Genomic DNA, 20088 nt, shown 5'->3' with positions numbered 1-20088 from the left:
GAGTGAAAATACAGTTTTCTCGAAAAAAATCTAAGTTCAAGGGGACATAATTCTGGAAATAGTCTTGCTAGAGTATTTAACCTTCTCAAAAATGTCGAGTGATAATAAGAACATATATATATGAAGTTTGAAGTAGATACATTAGGAAATAAAGAAGTTATTAAAAAAAGACAACATTTTTTTCCCCTAAAAAATCTAAGTTCAAGGGAGGTAATACTGATATTTTTGTGCTAGAGTTATAAACCTTGTCACATATGATGTGGTTGATGACCAGAAACTTATATTTAAAGTTTGAAGTAAACACCTTAAGAAATAAAGAACATATAGTGAAAAAGCTGAAAAATTTAAATCAGAAATCTTGAAATTCAGGCTATTTGTTTGCCATAGCAACCAGAATTTTCAACATAGGAAGAAAAGAAAAAGATGTGCATAATCTCCAGACTGCCATCTACCCATATTTCAAGTTTCATAAAAATATTTTCAGTACTTTTTGAGTTATCACTGGATCCAGTTTATGTGTTTAAATTTGCCATATTTTCAGACTATCTGTTGCCATAGCAACCAGAATTTTCAACATAGGAAGAAAAAAAAAAAGACGTGCATAATCTCCATACTGCCATCTATCCATATATCAAGTTTCATAAAAATATTTTCAGTACTTTTTTGCGTTATCGCGGGATCCAGTTTTGTGGACGGACGGACTGACGGACTGACAGACAGACGGACGGACGGACAGACAGACAGACGGACGGAGGGTAAACCTAAAGTCCCCTCCGGTTAAACCGGTAGGGGACTAATAAAGGCAACGTTCACAGGACGCAGCCCCCGACACACCCAGTAAGGGCACCCAGAAGGCACCAAACAAAAACCTGGAGTAGACATAAGGGCGGCGAAGGGAGTGGGATATGTAATGTGTGAAATAATATAAACTAAAACGGGCCCAACCCCCTTTTTAAATGCCGCCACTAAACCGGGAGTGGACATCCCATAACTGAGGTGTGATTTACCTTGATTAATCTCCCCTTATTAGCTTTCCACCAATTTGATATTTACATTTTTAAGTCCTGGATTCAGTTAAATTTATTGTGTTTCAATATGTTTAAGTTCTTTTTACTATTTGTTGTAGCTGTTTTATTTCAAATTTGTCGTTTTAGGCTTTGGGGATTCTTATTTTCTCTATTTTTTTCTACGGCGCCAAAAGGAAACATCCAATCTCTAGACAATACTACCTTCATAGAATCCAATTAGAATATGTTACCTCAGCTAAATACAAAGAAAACGAAAATAAAGATCAACAGGGCAAGAAATATGATAAACAAGATCATCAAGGAAAGGCGACGTTTAATGAACGCTACAAAGGCAACGTTCACAGGACTCAGCCCCCACGACACACCCAAGCAGGGCACCCAGAAGGGACCAAACCAAAACCGGGAGCGGACACAGGGGCGGCGAAAGGAAAGTGACACGTAATGTATGAAATAATAAAACTAACAAGCATTTGATAGTATTGCGGGCAATACAGTAGTCCCCTACCGGTCCCTCAAAAAGTTCTTTAATTGTCATACACTCCTGTGTATTGCCATTTATAATGAATTTGAGGATGAAGTCTGTATTTGAAAATATCAACCACAAAACATAATAAAATAAGTTTGTCTATATCACAGTTAAATGTGTTAAGTTTCCATGCTTAGTAAGGAAATTATGTTTATACAACCTTGTCATATTATTACGATGTGGGATTTTAAAGTAAATCCTATAAGGAATGAAGAAGTTGGAGTGAAAATACCAGTTTCTCTAAAAAAATCTAAATTCAAGGGGGACATAATTCTGGAAATAGTCTTGCTAGAGTATTTAACCTTCTCAAAAAATGTCGAGTGATAATAAGAAACATATATATATGAAGTTTGAAGTAGATACATTAGGAAATAAAGAAGTTATTTAAAAAAAGACAACATTTTTTCCCCTAAAAGATCTAAGTTCAAGGGAGGTAATACTGATATTTTTTGTGCTAGAGTTATAAACCTTGTCACATATGATGTGGTTGATGACCAGAAACTTATATTTAAAGTTTGAAGTAAACACCTTAAAAAAAATAAAGAACATATAGTGAAAAAGCTGAAAAAATTTAAATCAGAAATCTTAAAATTCAGGCTATTTGTTGCCATAGCAACCAGAATTTTCAACATAGGAAGAAAAGAAAAAGATGTGCATAATCTCCAGACTGCCATCTACCCATATTTCAAGTTTCATAAAAATATTTTCAGTACTTTTTGAGTTATCACTGGATCCAGTTTATGTGTTAAATTTGCCATATTTTTTAGACTATTTGTTGCCATAGCAACCAGAATTTTCACATAGGGAGAAAAAAAAAAGACGTGCATAATCTCCATACTGCCATCTATCCATATATCAAGTTTCATAAAAATATTTTCAGTACTTTTTGCGTTATCGCGGGATCCAGTTTTGTGGACGGACGGACTGACAGACAGACGGACAGACAGACAGACGGACGGAGGGTAAACCTAAAGTCCCCTCCGGTTAAACCGGTAGGGGACTAAAAACATAAATTAAATGGACCAATACGGGAATTTAAGGGTTAAGGGCAGTTAGGGTGAAAATGGGGTTGGGGAAAGAAGGATAAGGCATGGATATAAAAGAAAATAAGAGTAAAACAGAATCCTTAAAGAAAGCCCAACACGACAATATTGAAAATGTTGCAGGCTCGGTTTGAAAACCTTACATGGGATGCCCACATAAACAGGACATCCAAGAAAGCTAACCAAACCTTAGATTCCTGCGCCTTTGCCTTGTTGATCTTTACTCTCGTTTCTTTTCCTTCGCAGAAACAAAGGTTAAATCCCAATCCAGAAACATAAAGGGTAAATCCCAATCCATTAAGTCCATTGCTTACCAGACGTTAGTCAGACCCCATCTTGAATATGGTTCCCGAACTATGGTCTCCCCACACCTAAATACAAATAGATAATATTGAAAATGTCAAAAGAAGAGCAGCCCAACAAAATTACAAGATAGTTGCAGACTCGGTATGATTGAGTCTGTACTGTACATGAGGGATAATGAATACGTGCAACATCCCGCTTGAGCGGTACTTAATTCTCAACATTTAAAGCAGCTGACCTCCAGAAGATAGCAGAAAATCTGCCGTCTTGCTAATAATTCAAAATCCCCCTTAAAATCATTATATAATGATTGAAAGAAATCGAAATGACACTTCAAAATGTTTATATTTTAACATTATATAATATATGATAAACAAGATCAACAAGGAAAGACGGCGTTCAATGAACGCAATTATTGCTCTGAAAACACTTCGCTTTTCCACCAACGGGAAATACCTTCTTTTATTATACCACGGAATCCTTTCATCCGGGTTTTTTTTCTAGTATTACGTGATCGCAAAGGACAATATCAAGACCTGTGCTCCGGAACGCACGGAATCCGGGATTTTATCAAACATATAGGATTTCGAATAACTGCTTTTGTTTTTATATTTGTAGTTATTCATGGCACTAAAAATTGTAAATGTGGTTCTTGTTGCTGGGTCATATGGGGGTTGCGTACATTGAAAGCCGCCTTTCCTTGTTGATCTTGTTTATCATATTTCATATGTATGACGACCAATTCATCGATCTTACATTTAGCTTGAAATATCATAGGGGCCTACTCAATGACGAAAATTGATGACAACCTCGGGCATACCGAAACAGGGATTTTTCCGGACCACTGTTGTGACACGTGACCGCGTTAAATGAATTATTTTCTCCTACTTTTATATTGGCTACTGCGTTAGTAACGTTGTAGATTATGGAAAAGAAAAGTACGGGGCAACATTTTGAAGCTGTCACACGGCACTTGACACCTGCTGCTGTGAAGAATAAAAATCTGGCAAAAGTGTGATCCCATCGGAAGCATTAATCACAACCAGATTACAGAGTCGCATTAATCACAACCAGATTACAGAGTCTTTTTTGTCTCTTGTACACGTTTCATTACGAAATATACAATTGTCAACAAAACATAAAATAGATAAATACAGAATCCGCACAGCATTGGTTTTCCTATTAATTTATTTCGCATGCTAACGGATGCCGGTACCATCCTTATACCTACCAGAGGGGTTATTTTCCTATGGTGTTGCTTTCCCGGACGAAGAAAAACAGCTGTCACAAAATGTATTCCATTACAAATTATTCATACAGTTTGTACATGTAAAATGTTGCAATGTATATTTATCAAATACAGTACAGTCTGTTAATATGAAGATGTTGCAGAACAAGTTCTGAAATAGAGAGAAAAACAGAATCCCTTAAGAAAGTCCAACACGGCAAAAATTGAAAATGTTGCAGGCTCGGTTTGATTGAGCCTGTTCATGGACGGTAGTGGAAAGTGCAAATAACCGTCCACACCCTCTAGCACCGGCTTAGGCAGAATTCAACATATAAAACGAAAATGGTGAAATTTTTAATTTAGAAACATCCGCAGATGTGTTTATCCGGCGGTTATCATGGAATCGTCAATGAGACACAGAAGTGCCATTCCATGAAAAGCGGCGTATGGTCCCCAAGTAAAAGAATACGTGTGCCCTAAACGAGAAAACAATGGGCCGAACTAAATACAATGGAATTTTTAAAGGGGATCTGGGGTTATGAAATATGAAAAACAAGATCAACAAGGAAAGGCGGCGTTCAATGAACGCAACCCCCATATGACCCAGCAACAAGAACCAATGGCAAGGAGCCCAGGCGGACCCCAAACATAAAAAGGACAGGACAACGACACGTTAATCATTAAATGATAAATAATTTGTAACTGATTAGGAATTCAAAGAAGCCTGCATATGAAATTCTGGAAACAAAGTGATCCCTCGGAAGCATTAATCACAACATAATAACATAAGAATAGCAGACTCGGTTTGATTGAGTCTGTACATAAGGGATAATGAATAAGTGCAACATCCCTCACGCCCCTAGCACCGGCTTGAGCGGTACTCAATTCTCAACACTTTATAGTGTTGGCATCAATGATCCCGAAGGACCAGAAAATATAACAACACTGAAGTGAAGTACGGGGCAACTTTTTACGGCTGCCACACAGCACTTGACACCTGCTGTTGTGAAGTACAAGCCTGCATATCACAGACAAGACGTCAACAGACAAATTTAAAAAGCAGGCAACATATCCTAAGGGTGATTATACAATATTTAAGTAGGAATACTGGAATTATGTAACCCCCGTGTTAAGTCAGTTTGTACACGCAACAATCCTTCATTAATTTTATTCTATTTGCATTTTAATTGCCTTAAATAAGACTTGATAGGGCGCGTGGACGGTAGTTTGCATTTTACAGTACCGTCTATGAACAGGCTCAATCAAACCGAGCCTGCAACATTTTCAATTATGTTGTGTTGGACTTTTTTTAGGGATTCCTATTTTCTCTATTAGAGATATATTTTTTATCCGTTTTTTTTTCAAGTAGAGAGTTTCGTGTTCTTTGTCTATTAACCTTTTTTCTCTCACCTTAGAATTATAACCACAAAACAAAATTCTCTAGATTAAAATAGATAAATACAGAGTCCCTAAAGAAAGCCCAACACGGCAAAATTGAAAATGTTGCAGGCTCGGTTTGATTGAGCCTGTTCAAGGACGGTACTGGAAAGTGCAAGTTACCGTCCACGCCCCCTAGCACCGGCTTAAGCAGAATTCAACATTTAAACGTGAAATAGTAAAATTTTGAATTTAGAAACATCCGCAGATGTGTTCATACGGCGGTTATCATGGAACCTTCAATGTGACACGGTAGTGCCATTCCATGAAAAGCGGCGTATAAGTTGACTCAGACAAAAGATTTTAAACAATATTTCTCCTAATGTTGCACAGAAGTTAAACAGAGTTATTTTTAAATCCCTCGCACTAACGAATTATCAGAAGCTAATTTTCATTTCGTTTTGATATAAAAGGACATTTTGTTTAGATATAGAATTTTAAAACTCATCATTATATTATATGTATTGCAAATCGGAACACCTCGGGCGACTTCAAGAAGTCACCTCGGAAGTAATACGGGATGCGCCATTATGACGGACTATTTTCAAAATGGTTGATTTACCTGTGTGTTCACTATGCATGATGCCGAACAAAGCATACAGTTTTTGAAGAAATTTTGACTGAGCAGTTTCCAGTCTATAAGTAAAGGATTAAATTGGTTTGCCGCAACTGATTGCATAATCTAGATTTTTTCACAAATTTAAAAGGTATCATTTCTGGAGGTTACGATCATGTACCACAGCATTTACGTACCAAGATTATATCTTTTTATTTATATTTGAACAAAACAAAATGAAATGCTTCAATATTTTTCTGGTCCTTCGGGATCATTGATGCCAGCAATATTAAGTGTTGAGAACTGAGTACCGCTCAAGCCGGTGCTAGGGGCGTGAGGGATGTTGCACTATACATAATACCTCGTGTACAGGCTCAATCAAACCGAGTCTGCAATTCTTATGTAATTTTGTTGTGATTAATGCTTCCGAGGGATCACTTTGTTTCAAGATTTTTATACTTCACAACAGCAGGTGTCAAGTGCTGTGTGGCAGCTGTAAAAAGTTGCCCCGTACTTCACTTCAGTGATGTTATATTTTTCTGGACCTTCGGGATCATTGATGCCAGCAATATTAAGTGTTGAGAATTGAGTACCGCTCAAGCCGGTACTAGGGGGCGTGAGGGATGTTGCACTAAACATAATTCCTCGTGTACAGACTCAATCAAACCGAGTCTGCAATTCTTATGTAATTTTGTTGTGATTAATGCTTCCGAGGGATCACTTTGTTTCCAGATTTTTGAAAACTGAATAATGTGTGAATAAATAAAATGCGTTTTTGCTACCGTACTACATTCTCAATCAAATCAAACCGAGCCTGCAACATTTTCAATTTTGTTGTGTTGGACTTTCTTTAGGGATTCTGTTTTTCTCTTTTTTATATTTTAAAAATGTAAATTTAGCTTTAATGCTCATTGTTAAGGGTCAATGATCATTTTTCTAAGTGATGTTGATTGTTAATTAAATAACTAAAAACAAAAAAGACTTTGTATTTTATGTGTAATTAATCCAATGAAAAACATTTCCTATAAATATTTGCCTTTTTTAGATGGTCAGGTATTCAATCATGGCACTTCCTCAGGAACCTGTATAAACAGTCTGTCTCCAGTACTGTTGCTCTTTATCATGAGCTACACAGTTCGTTGGCTTAGTTCTTATGTTATTTTGTTGTGATTAATGCTTCCGAGGGATCACTTTGTTTCCAGAATTTAGTACTACAAACCCGTACGTCATTTTTAGAAAATCGCATTTGAAAGTTTGAACTTTAATAACTTTTTAATGATAAAATAGATAAATACAGAATCCCTAAAGAAAGCTCAACACGGCAAAATTGAAAATGTTGCAGGCTCGGTTTGATTGAGCCTGTTCATGGACGGTACTGGAAAGTGCAAGTTACCGTCCACGCCCCCTAGCACCGGCTTAAGCAGAATTCAACATTTAAACATGAAATAGTAAAATTTTGAATTTAGAAACATCCGCAGATGTGTTCATACGGCGGTTATCATGGAACCTTCAATGTGACACTTCCGTGCCATTCCATAAAAAGCGGCGTATGGTCCCCAAGTAATAAAAAGCGTGTGCCCTAAACAAGAAAACAATGGGCGGAACTAAAAAAAATGGAATTTTGAAAGGGGATCAGAGGTTATGAAGCCTGCGTATCACAGATAAGACGTCAAAAGACAAATTTAAAAAGCAGGCAACATATCCTAAGGGTGATTCAACATTATTCAAGTAGGAATATTGGAACCACCCAACTAGAAAATGCCGAAAAGTTGAAACTAAAAATACCACAAGCACAACAACAATGTCGTGCTGAACGATCTTCAAGGATCGAAAATATAACATCATTGATTAAATGTACGGGGAGACTTTTTACAGCCGCCACACGGCACAAATAACACGGATGTGATCATAAAATAGATAAATACAGAATCCCTAAAGAAAGCCCAACACGGCAAAATTGAAAATGTTGCAGGCTCGGTTTGATTGAGCCTGTTCATGGACGGTACTGGAAAGTGCAAGTTACCGTCCCCATTGCCTCTAGTTTTTATTTCTTTGCGTTCATTGAACGCCGCCTTTCCTTGTTGATCTTGTTTTTCATATTTTGATTACTCCCCACCCCCTCCCCCCGGTCTCCTGTCCCCTTCCCCTTTGTGGGCCTGTTTTTATTTTCTTTGAATTCCTAATCGGTTGCGGATTGATTGTCGTTTGGTGGTTGACCTGTCCGTGCTCTGTCTTTGCCCTGTCCTGTTTTTGTTTGGGGTCCCCCTGGGCTCCTTGCCATTGGTTCTTGTTGCTGGGTCATGTGGGGGTTGCGTTCATTGAACGCCGCCTTTCCTTGTTGATCTTGTTTATCATATTTTACCGTCCACGCCCCCTAGCACCGGCTTAAGCAGAATTCAACATTTAAACATGAAATAGTAAAATTTTGAATTTAGAAACATCCGCAGATGTGTTCATACGGCGGTTATCATGGAACCTTCAATGTGACACATCCGTGCCATTCCATAAAAAGCGGCGTATGGTCCCCAAGTAATAAAATATTACTCAATCAAACCGAGCCTGCAACATTTTCAATTTAGCCGTGTTGGGCTTTCTTTAGGGATTCTGTATTTATCTATTTTGTAACTGATTAGGAATTAAAAGAAAAGAATATTATGCCCACAAAGGGGATGGGGACAGGAGACCGGGGGGGGGGAGCGTGTATAAAAAATAATAATATAATAAACCGTATTAAGATAAAATTTTCAGTGAATTTAGGAATCTGTATGTTATACATATATACCAAATTTTATTTCTGTGCATACAATTTTAAAGCTAAAATCTCAAATAATTTATTCCAGTTTTTCATAATAAATAAGAAAAATATGATAAACAAGATCAACAAGGAAAGGCGGCGTTCAATGAACGCAACCCCCACATGACCCAGCAACAAGAACCAATGGCAAGGAGCCCAGGGGGACCCCAAACAAAAACAGGACAAGGGCAAAGACAGAGCACGGACAGGTTAATCATTAAATGATAATTAATTTGTAACTGATTAGGAATTCAAAGAAAATAAAAATAGGCCCACAAAGGGGAAGGGGACAGGAGACCGGGGGGAGGGGGTGGGGAGTAATCAAAGAAATAAAAACTAGAGGCAATGGGGAAGATACTTACCGTAGACGAGAAAACAACAAGGGACACAAGCAAAAGTGTCACCAAAACAGTATGAAACAACATAAGACATACATCTGAGGAACACAGTGGGGCGCCGCCTTGGAACGGTCAGCAGCATAATAATGGCTGCATCAAAAACACATACATATTCTGAATTTTAAAACCCCATTCGGGAGATACTGGGTTGTTGGCAAAACATTCAGGTCTGCATGACTGCATGAAATATGAAAAACAAGATCAACAAGGAAAGGCGGCGTTCAATGAACGCAACCCCCATATGACCCATCAACAAGAACCAATGGCAAGGAGCCCAGGCGGACCCCAAACATAAAAAGGACAGGGCAACGACACGTTAATCATTAAATGATAAATAATTTGTAACTGATTAGGAATTCAAAGAAAATAATAATAGGCCCACAAAGGGGAAGGGGACAGGAGACCGGGGGAAGGGGGGGGGGTTAATCAAAGAAATAAAAACTAGAGGCAATGGGGAAGATACTTACCGTAGACGAGAAAACAACAAGGGACACAAGCAAAAGTGTCACCAAAACAGTATGAAACAACATAGACATACATCTGAGGAACACAGTGGGGCGCCGCCTTGGAACGGTCAGCAGCATAATAATGACTGCTGGGGAGTTTAAACCGGTTAATGGTGCACCAAACCTCGCTCTTAGCCCCACCATGTTCCTATAAACGAGACAGTGTAAATAAAATGAATCCCCGCCAAGTGAAATTCTAACAGTTGTCATGGTTACAAAGGTTAAATAAGTAAAACACTAAAAATGATCATGTAGAAACATATAAAAGTAAACCCAATGACCATAACAAAAGTACTCAATGTCCTAAAGGAAGACAGAGCAACAAGAAAATCACCTACAAGGGCCGACGAAGCAAGGCAGAAGACGAACATTAAGACAATTCAGTCCCCAAAGGGCTTTACGAACTATCCATCATAGAGTCTCCCACTTTGTCCGTCAGATGCAATCAAAAGAGGAAAGCGTAGTGTCCAACTGTAAAAGGGTTGAACACTAAACATGCAGTATGTCTTAAAATAGTAGGGTCATAACCTCTTTTAATAAAACGTTTAATAATTTTAGTAAAAACAGCAGAAAAATTACCATGACCCAAAATCATGAAAACACATACATATTCTGAATTCTAAAACCCCATTCGGGAGATACTGGGTTGTTGGCAAAACATTCAGGTCATTTCCACACCAATAAAGCGACATACGGGGTTCTTAGTGAAACATTTGAAGCAAAATTGACTAAGTGTAATAATTTTCGGCTAGAAACAAAGCAACAATTCAAGTAAAAAAATATAATTAACTCCTACTGTTTAAATTATTACACGTCTGTTTGAAAATCAATGTTACTATCAAATGATATCTAGACATCAATTTTTCAAAAGTATGCACTTGTTATGTTACATGTTCATCAACCGTTGGTATCCGACAATACGTTTCTGTCACATACCTATGTTGCTATAATTTTTCAATTTTTGATTTAGAGTGTACATCAAGTAGATGCTTTTCGTGCTTTAGAAAAGAGCGTTGAATCTGAAACATTTTGTCCTGATAGCATCTAGATGTAAACAAAGTGGTATTTTGTCTTCCATTCAAGAATATCTAATAACTATAACTTATAAACTAATTTCCCTAATTCAGAAAACTTTTGCACGGGAAAAAGTTACCTTTCTAGCATGTAATTCTAACAAAGCTTTTTTTACTAATGGTATTGTTAAACATTATACTATGTGGACCTGTGACGAAGTTTGTAGAGCACTCTCTTTTCTTTTGGACAATATTTATGTCAGGTTTGGTAATACCCTATTTAAACAGATCATAGGAATTCCTATGGGTACTAATTGTGCACCCCTGGTCGCCGATTTGTTTTTGTACTGCTATGAAAGAGACTTTATGTTGAGTCTCTCTGAAGATAAACAACAAGATGTTATAGTCCGCATTTAATAATACTTCCAGATACCTTGATGATATTTTTGATTTAGATAATCCTTATTTTGATCAAATGGTGTCTGACATTTATCGACATGAACTACAACTTAATAAAACGAACTCTTGTATTTTAGTATACATCATTTTTGGATCTTCATATTACTATCAACAAACAATTCTATTCACACGAAAAATCTATGATAAAAGAGATGACTTTGACTTTTGTACAGTTAATTATCCACATTTAGATGGAGACGTACCCCATGCAACATCTTACGGGTTTATGTTTCTCAGTTAATTTTAGATTCGCTAGAGCTTGTAGCAACGTAAAGGATTTTAACGAGCGGAATATTTTTATTACCAACAAGCTTTCTAAAACAGGGCTACCGCTATCATAAATTACGGAAATATTATACTAAATTTTACAATCGTAAATTTGATTTAATTTCTAAATTCAATAGTGATTTAAAAACTCTTCTGCGACAAGGGATAAGCCAGCCTGGTTTTTATGGCGATGTGATTTACAAACTTCGTAAGATTTTGGGTCATGGTAATTTTTCTGCTGTTTTTTACTAAAATCATTAAACGTTTTATTAAAAGAGGTTATGACCCTACTATTTTAAGACATACTGCATGTTTAGTGTTCAAACCCCTTTTACAGTTGGACACTAACGCTTTCCTCTTTTGATTACATCTGACGGACCAAGTGGGAAGACTCTATGATGGATATGTTCGTAAAGCCCCTTTGGGACTGAATTGTCTTAATGTTCGTCTTCTGCCTTGCTTCGTCGGGCCCTTGTAGGTGATTTTCTTGTTGCTCTGTCTTCCTTTAGGACATTGAGTACTTTTGTTATGGTCATTGGGTTTACTTTTATATGTTTCTACATGATCATTTTAGTGTTTTACTTACTTAACCTTTTGTAACCATGACAACTGTTAGAATTTCACTTGGCGGGGATTCATTTTATTTACACTGTCTCGTTTATAGGAACATGGTGGGGCTAAGAGCGAGGTTTGGTTCCAATATTCCTACTTGAATAATGTTGAATCACCCTTAGGATATGTTGCCTGCTTTTTAAATTTGTCTTTTGACGTCTTATCTGTGATACGCAGGCTTCATAACCTCTGATCCCCTTTCAAAATTCCATTTTATTTGGTTCCGCCCATTGTTTTCTCGTTTAGGGCACACGCTTTTTATTACTTGGGGACCATACGCCGCTTTTCATGGAATGGCACGGAAGTGTCACATTGAAGGTTTCCATGATAACCGCCGTATGAACACATTCTGCGGAATGTTTCTAAATTCAAGATTTTTACTAATTTCACGTTTAAATGTTGAATTCTGCTTAAGCCGGTGCTAGGGGGCGTGGACGGTAACTTGCACTTTCCAGTACCGTCCATGAACAGGCCTCAAATCAAACGAGCCTGCAACATTTTCAATTTTGCCGTGTTTGGCTTTCTTTATGGATTCTGTATTTATCTATTTGGTGCACCATTAACCGGTTTAAACTCCCCAGCAGTCATTATTATGCTGCTGACCGTTCCAAGGCGGCGCCCCTCTGTGTTCCTCAGATGTATGTCTATGTCGTTTCTTACTGTTTTGGTGACACTTTGCTTGTGTCCCTTGTTGTTTTCTCGTCCAGGGTAAGTATCTTCCCCATTGCCTCTAGTTTTTATTTCTTTGGTTAACGCCCCCCCCCCACCTCCCCGGTCTTCTGTCCCCATCCCTTTGTGGGGCATAATATTCTTTTCTTTTAATTCCTAATCAGTTACAAATTATTTATCATTTAATGATTAACCCGTCCGTGCTCTGTCTTTGCCCTGTCCTGTTTTTGTTTGGGGTCCGCCTGGGCTCCTTGCCACTGGTTCTTGTTGCTGGGTCATATGGGGGTTGCGTTCATTGAACGCCGCCTTTCCTTGTTGATCTTGTTTATCATATTTCATGGATGATCAAAATGCAAATGGAAAAAAAATGGGTCAGCTATAAAGCCAATGAGTACCCTTTCAAAACGTGTACTAACTTGAAAATAAGAAGCTTTCGGGAAACAAAAAAATTTATAGAACTCATCGAGGCCATCTGAAACGGTAATCATCCGAATAAATGTAGTATTTACATATTTATCTATTCAAGACATTTACTTTATAAGTCAAAATGTTGCTAGAGCTATAAAAACTAAATCATCAATATATGTATATTACAGTCAGGTAATATAATATAATTATCTTTAAATAAATCACTAAAGGTTTTTCAAATATTTGGCTATGATAAAGTAGGCAGCCATTACAGATGTGTCATGTATCACGTGGTACAAAATCAGAATGTTTGATTGGACGAGAAGTTACTGGAGTCAAGAATTTAAGTTTGATGTAAATAGCGAGTTACGGGTTTGTGGAATTGGAAATAACATATTTAGGTTAGTTCTACAACTACATAAATATGTTCACTGTGAAGAGCTCACTGAGACGAAAAAAATGATATAAAAATCTCAATTTTGCCAAAAATCGAGTTACGGGGTTGTAGAATTAACCCGACGAGTTGATTGCAGTAATTTAAATGTAGATTTGTTTAGAAACTATTTACGTCAAAATCCATTCTGTGACTGTGGTAGTGGAATAGAAGATGCTGAGCACTATTTTTTCAAATGTAAACAGTTTACCGAACAAAGACGCATCTTATTTTTAGGTATTAGACCTTTTCACCCCTTAAAATGCAGAAAAAAATATTTAGAAACTCATTACTTACTGCTGTCGAAATTGAATTTATATTTTGTGAAGTACATAAATTGATTAAACTTTCTTTAAGATTTAGATATAAGTAATACTTATATATCAAAATAGCCTAAATTAGCATCATACAAGTAACAACCAGATCAGGACTTGAATGTTGAATACTTCACAACAGCAGGTGTCAAGTGCTGTGTGGCAGCCGTAAAAAGTGCCCCGTACTTCAGTTCAGTGTTGTTATATTTTTCTGGTCCTTCGGGATCATTGATACCAGCACTATTAAGTGTTGAGAATTGTGTACCGCTCAAGCCGGTGCTAGGGGGCATGAGGGATGTTGCACTTATTCATTATCCCTCATGTACAGACTCAATCAAACCGAGTCTGCTATTCTTATGTAATTTTGTTGTGATTAATGCTTCCGAGGGATCACTTTGTTTCCAGATTTTTATACTTCACAACAGCAAGTGTCAAGTGTTGTGTGGCAGCCATAAAAAGTTGCCCCGTACTTCACTTCAGTGTTGTTATATTTTTCTGGTCCTTCGGGATCATTGATACCAGCACTATTAAGTGTTGAGAATTGAGTACCGCTCAACCCGGTGCTAGGGGGCGTGAGGGATGTTGCATTATTCATTATCCCTCATGTACAGACTCAATCAAACCGAGTCTGCAATTCTAATGTAATTTTGTTGTGATTAATGCTTCCGAGGGATCACTTTGTTTCCAGATTTTTGAACCACCTGAGACCTTCCTATAACCATGTCTATACAAAATAGACAAATACAGAATCCCTAAAGAGAGCCCAACACGACAAATATGAAAATGTTGCAGGCTCGGTTTGATTAAGCCTGTTCATGGACGGTACTGGAAAGTGCAAATTACCGTCCACGCCCCCTAACACCGGCTTAAGCAGAATTCAACATTTAAACATGAAGTCTAGGCTGCTCTACCGGCTGAGCTATCTGGTAAACTTGTTATTTGTAATTTTTATATGATATATATATTTTTTTACATAAATATATTACTTTTTCCTTTAATTTTCCTTTTCTGTATAATTGTTTTCCAGGTCAAATGTACTTCAACCCATTTTAAAATTTCATATTTTAAAGTGGAGCTGATAATTACTGTATACATGTAGATACTTTACTTACTTCCATTGATTGCTGTTTGCATCTGTCAATGAATATTAAAATACAAAAACACTGTGTAGAACTTTATAAAAGTTCTAACGTTTGAGATGAAAATGTCACTTCCTTGTTGACACATGTTTCCTAAAATGGGTATACGTCGTAAAAATAGTTGCATAATTCAACTTCAAAGTATTGCTGTCGACTCTATCTCTTTTTTTTTACTTGTTTGCAATTCAAGTTCAGGGGACAGGCAACGTAGGGAAACTTTTTATTTTTTATTTTTTTTTAATTTGAGTTTTTATATGTATTTATTTTTCTTGTTTGTTTAGATTTCTTTCTCCTTTTCTAACTTCCACTGTAAATTAGTTATTTGTAACTATTCTCAGGAAACTATCCGGAAAATAATTATATTGTTACAGTTAGACTTTGTGGGAAGGGCTTTGTGCCAACTAAACACTTGATATTAAGCATTTTTATAGTATCATTGAGGTGAAACAAGTTACATTATAAAGTGCACCACTGATCACAACCGCTCCTGGTAGACTTGATCTCATCAGCTGAAGCATTTTGCGAGTTTTAAGTGCTTCTGGATGAGCATAGATTAAATGGTAACAGCCATGTTTAAAATCATCTATACAAACTTCTTTTGGTAGTAGAATACTTCCTCTTTCTACAAATGTATAAGTGATATTATTACTTATATTTTACTTTATTTAGCATGTCAGTTTGTAAATCTATATGCCTCTAACAAAAAATTATCTTGAGAAACAGCATATACAAGTAAGTCTAGGAAAGACGTATATTTATAAATTATCTAGAAATTTATGGATAATATTAAACTTTACAGATTTTTCAATCTATATATTTATAGATTATGAAGATAAAGACAGATAAAAAAACAAGTTTGTCTTAAGAATCGCATGTTTAATTCAAATCTTTCTTTTTGGATAAATTAAGGTTATTTGTGAGTTTCAGCTATTAATGTGATGTTGATTTTTCAAGAAGTTGTTCACCTAAAACTTATATTTTTTATGAAATAAATTACCTTTATTTATATGTGCTGCATCTAATCAAATATATTTTATTGTGCGAGAACAATAAAGCAAATTCTATAGTTTGCATCCTCTCAATCTATACATGTAAATTTACACATTATCTATAACTTTATAGATAATCTATGAATATACAACTTTCCTAGACCTGTACAAGTACATATTTCATATGATCCAGCAAGTTGACAACTGTGCCCAACATACTGAAATGCTAAATATGTCTTGCAAAAGAATGTTGACTAAGGCCAAAAAAATAATATCTGTGGTTTAGGGGACACAGGGTTTCCATGGAATCCTGAGGGAAATTTTGACCAGTATCAACATTTTTTTTTGCCAATTTTAAGGCCAGATCCCCATGATTTTACCAGATTTGACCCATCAATAAAAACATGATGTCTTTTAGAAATATGAAGGCCCAATCAAACACCTTGGGACATGGCTTGAAAATAGGGAGGGTAGTTTTTTTTTTAATTTTCTTACTACTTAACAATAATATTGTAGAAATTTTAACATTTTATTGTAGGCATTAGACATTTAAAACAGCTAGCTATAAAGATACTATCAATTAAATGAAAACAAACACCTTATTGCTGTGTCATATTTACGGAAGAGCATTAGTGCCAGGTGTATGTTTTTTATTAACTCGAAATTTCGAGTTACTAACTCGAAATTTCGACATACTAACTCGAAATTTCGACTAAGTAACTCGAAATCTCGAAATTTCGAGTTACTTATCTCCAAATTTCGAGTTACTAACTCGAAATTTCGACATACTAACTCGAAATTTCGAGTTACTTATCTCGAAATTTCGACTTAGTAACTCGAAATTATTTCGACTTACATTGCACGACTTTCATTGGTTGCCGGTGAAAGCAAGGATTGAATTCAAGATACTTTCTTTCGGGTGTAGCTGTTGCACATTGACAGATGACCTTTAACATTTATTTAACAGAACAATTTAATAGGGTCAAATTGTCCTCACATACTGAACATATCCTTCGCTTTTTTGTGGAGGGGGTGTAAAATAACACTTTCCACATTTCCCTGTTAAGCGGATGTTTCTTTTTCTTAAGCACACATACAACCATCATGTGGAGAAACAACAAGTCCAAAACCCACCCTATTGTAAACTGTGCAATATCATGTGTTAAATAAGTTTTAAATTGCGTGTACGCCAGTTAGTCTGTCACGTTTCAGCACGCCCTATTTTAGCCACGCCGCGATATTTTTCTGAGATGTCCCACACGTGAAGTATAGGATCGTTTTATTCACAGGGATGAGAAGAATGTGATTAGTGAAAAGATATGTTTGAACAGGTGGGATACAATACAACGTCTGAACGTACAAATTAAAGGAAGCCTTGTGTTTTTAGGCCGGGTGTGTACGTATAAGTTAAATTTCAATTGTTTGGCCAGGCACCCGTTTCTCCATCTCCATCGTTCAACAACACCCCCTACTATATCTAATATCATCTAACTAATAACTTTGGCCATTCTTGTAATGTTGATAAGTCGAAATTTCGAGTTACTAAGTCGAAATTTCGAGTTACTAAGTCGAAATTTCGAGATAAGTAACTCGAAATTTCGAGTTAGTATGTCGAAATTTCGAGTTAGTAAGTCGAAATTTCGAGATAAGTAACTCGAAATTTCGAGTTAATATGTCGAAATTTTGAGTTACTAAGTCGAAATTTCGAGTAAGTATGTCAAAATTTCGAGTAAGTAAGTCGAAATTTCGAGATAAGTAAGTCGAAATTTCGAGTTAATAAAAAACATACATCTGGCACTAATGCTCTTCCGTACATATTAGATAGATTTTTATTTAAAGACATTTTTTATAGATCTTTATTCTTTTTTTAACCAGGTTTTCAACGAAAACCGGGTTATTGTAATGCCGAAGTCGGCGGGCGGGCAGGCGGGCGGGCGGGCGTCAACTTTTGGTTTCCGCTCAATAACTTTAGTTTGCTTTGGCCTATTGACACCAAACTTGGTGTGTAGGTAGCTTATATCAAGAGGCAGCTTGGGATTGCTACCCAGGTGTCTGTGATCAAGGTCAAGGTCACTGTTACTAAAAATAGAAATTCAGTTTCAGAAATTCAGTTTCCGCTCAATAATTTGAGTTTGCTTTGGCCTATTGACACCAAACTTGGTGTATGGATAGCTTATATCAAGAGGCAGCTTGGGATTGCTACCCAGGTGTCTGTGATCAAGGTCACTGTTACTAAAAATAGAAATTCAGTTTCCGCTCAATAACTTTAGTTTGCTTTGGCCTATTGGCACCAAACTTGGTGTGTAGGTAGCTTATATCAAGAGGCAGCTTGGGATTGCTACCAAGGTGTCTGTGATCAAGGTCAAGGTCACTGTTACTAAAAATAGAAATTCAGTTTCCGCTCAATTACTTGAGTTTGCTTTGGCCTATTGACACCAAACTTGGTGTATTGATTGCTTATATCAAGAGGCAGCTTGGGATTGCTACCCAGATGTCTGTGACCAAGGTCAAGGTCACTGTTACTAAAAATAGAAATTCAGTTTCCACACAATAACTTGAGTTTGCTTTGTCCTATTGACACCTAACTTTGTGTATGGATAGCTTATATCAAGAGGCAGCTTGGGACTGCTACCCAGGTGTCTGTTATCAAGGTCAAGGTCTCTGTTTGTTACTAAAAATAGAAATTCAGTTTCTGCGCAATAACTTGAGTTTGCTTTCGCCTATTGACACCAAACTTGATGAATGGGTAGCTTATATCAAAAGGCAGCTTGGGATTGCTACCCAGGTGTCTCTGATCAAGATTAATGTATTTAGTTTTCATGTTATAACTTGAGTTTGCTTTGACCTTTTGACACCAAACTTGCTGAGTGGCACCTTTGGATTACCACTTAGATATCTGGGAGCAAGTTCAAGTTCATTTGCTTACAATAAAATTTTCAGCTTCTACTCAATTACTTCAGTGCACTTTGATCTATTGATTGCTGTTACATCAAAACTTGGTCGTTGAAAACCTGGTTTTCGTCGCATTGCGGCGCTTCTTGTTTTTAATTTAAACTCACCAACCTTGAGTTTGATAGTCGTCACCACTGCTGTCACTCCCACTAAAAAAATCTTCAAAGCTCGAAACAGTTGCATTAGAGCTAAAAGACTGAATCTGATCTTCCATTATAGAATTCAATGGAGCTACAACAAAAACTATCATAGGGTCATTGACTCCATGCTTCATCTGCATCATGCATGGCAACAACTGGTAAATAATGCTTTTCCCAAAGCCCGTTGGTAAAATACAGATTGTGACCACTAAATTGAAAATATTTCTTAGCGCTTCTTCTTGTTCATGCTTTAGATTAAAATCTATTTTCATTTCTTTCAACATATATAACAAGCACTGATTAAAGTCCGCCATCTTTGTTTAGATCAATAAATAAAAACGGTGCTTCGCCGGGCCGTATAACAATTTGGTGTATTCATACACTTACATACGAGGTCGATCTCCGAACTTGACGGAGATTGCCGAGTTGTTACGATTGATGTGTTGCATCACAAGTTCAATAGCCCAGAGCATGGAAAATGTGCAATGTCAATACCAATTTTTGATTTTCATTTGTAAAATTGAATTCTGAATGAAAATTGGCATAGGTTTAGGAAAGAAATAATAACCATTGTTTACTTATTTTGCATGAATACTCGGAAGCAAGTCATTTACATGAAAAGAAGAAACAGGGATTTCCGATCATATACTGATTGAAAAGCAAATCATTAAATTTATTGATTTATTCAAGTTTTCTCACTGAAAATGTTTCTGATAAACAATTCTAAGCTCATGCAAAATTTAAAACTAATTCTGTTATACTTTTCTGCCAATATAGAAATCATAGAAAAAGCTTTTAAAAATCACAAAAAAATCTAACAACTCAATGAGCTAATATATTTTATGAAAATATAAGGAATATGTCTTGGAATTCA

The sequence above is a fragment of the Ruditapes philippinarum genome, unplaced genomic scaffold, assembly GCF_026571515.1.
Source record: "Ruditapes philippinarum isolate M1 unplaced genomic scaffold, ASM2657151v2 ctg561_1_1_1_1, whole genome shotgun sequence".
NCBI lineage: Eukaryota > Metazoa > Mollusca > Bivalvia > Venerida > Veneridae > Ruditapes > Ruditapes philippinarum.
This window is presented reverse-complemented; position numbering follows the sequence as displayed.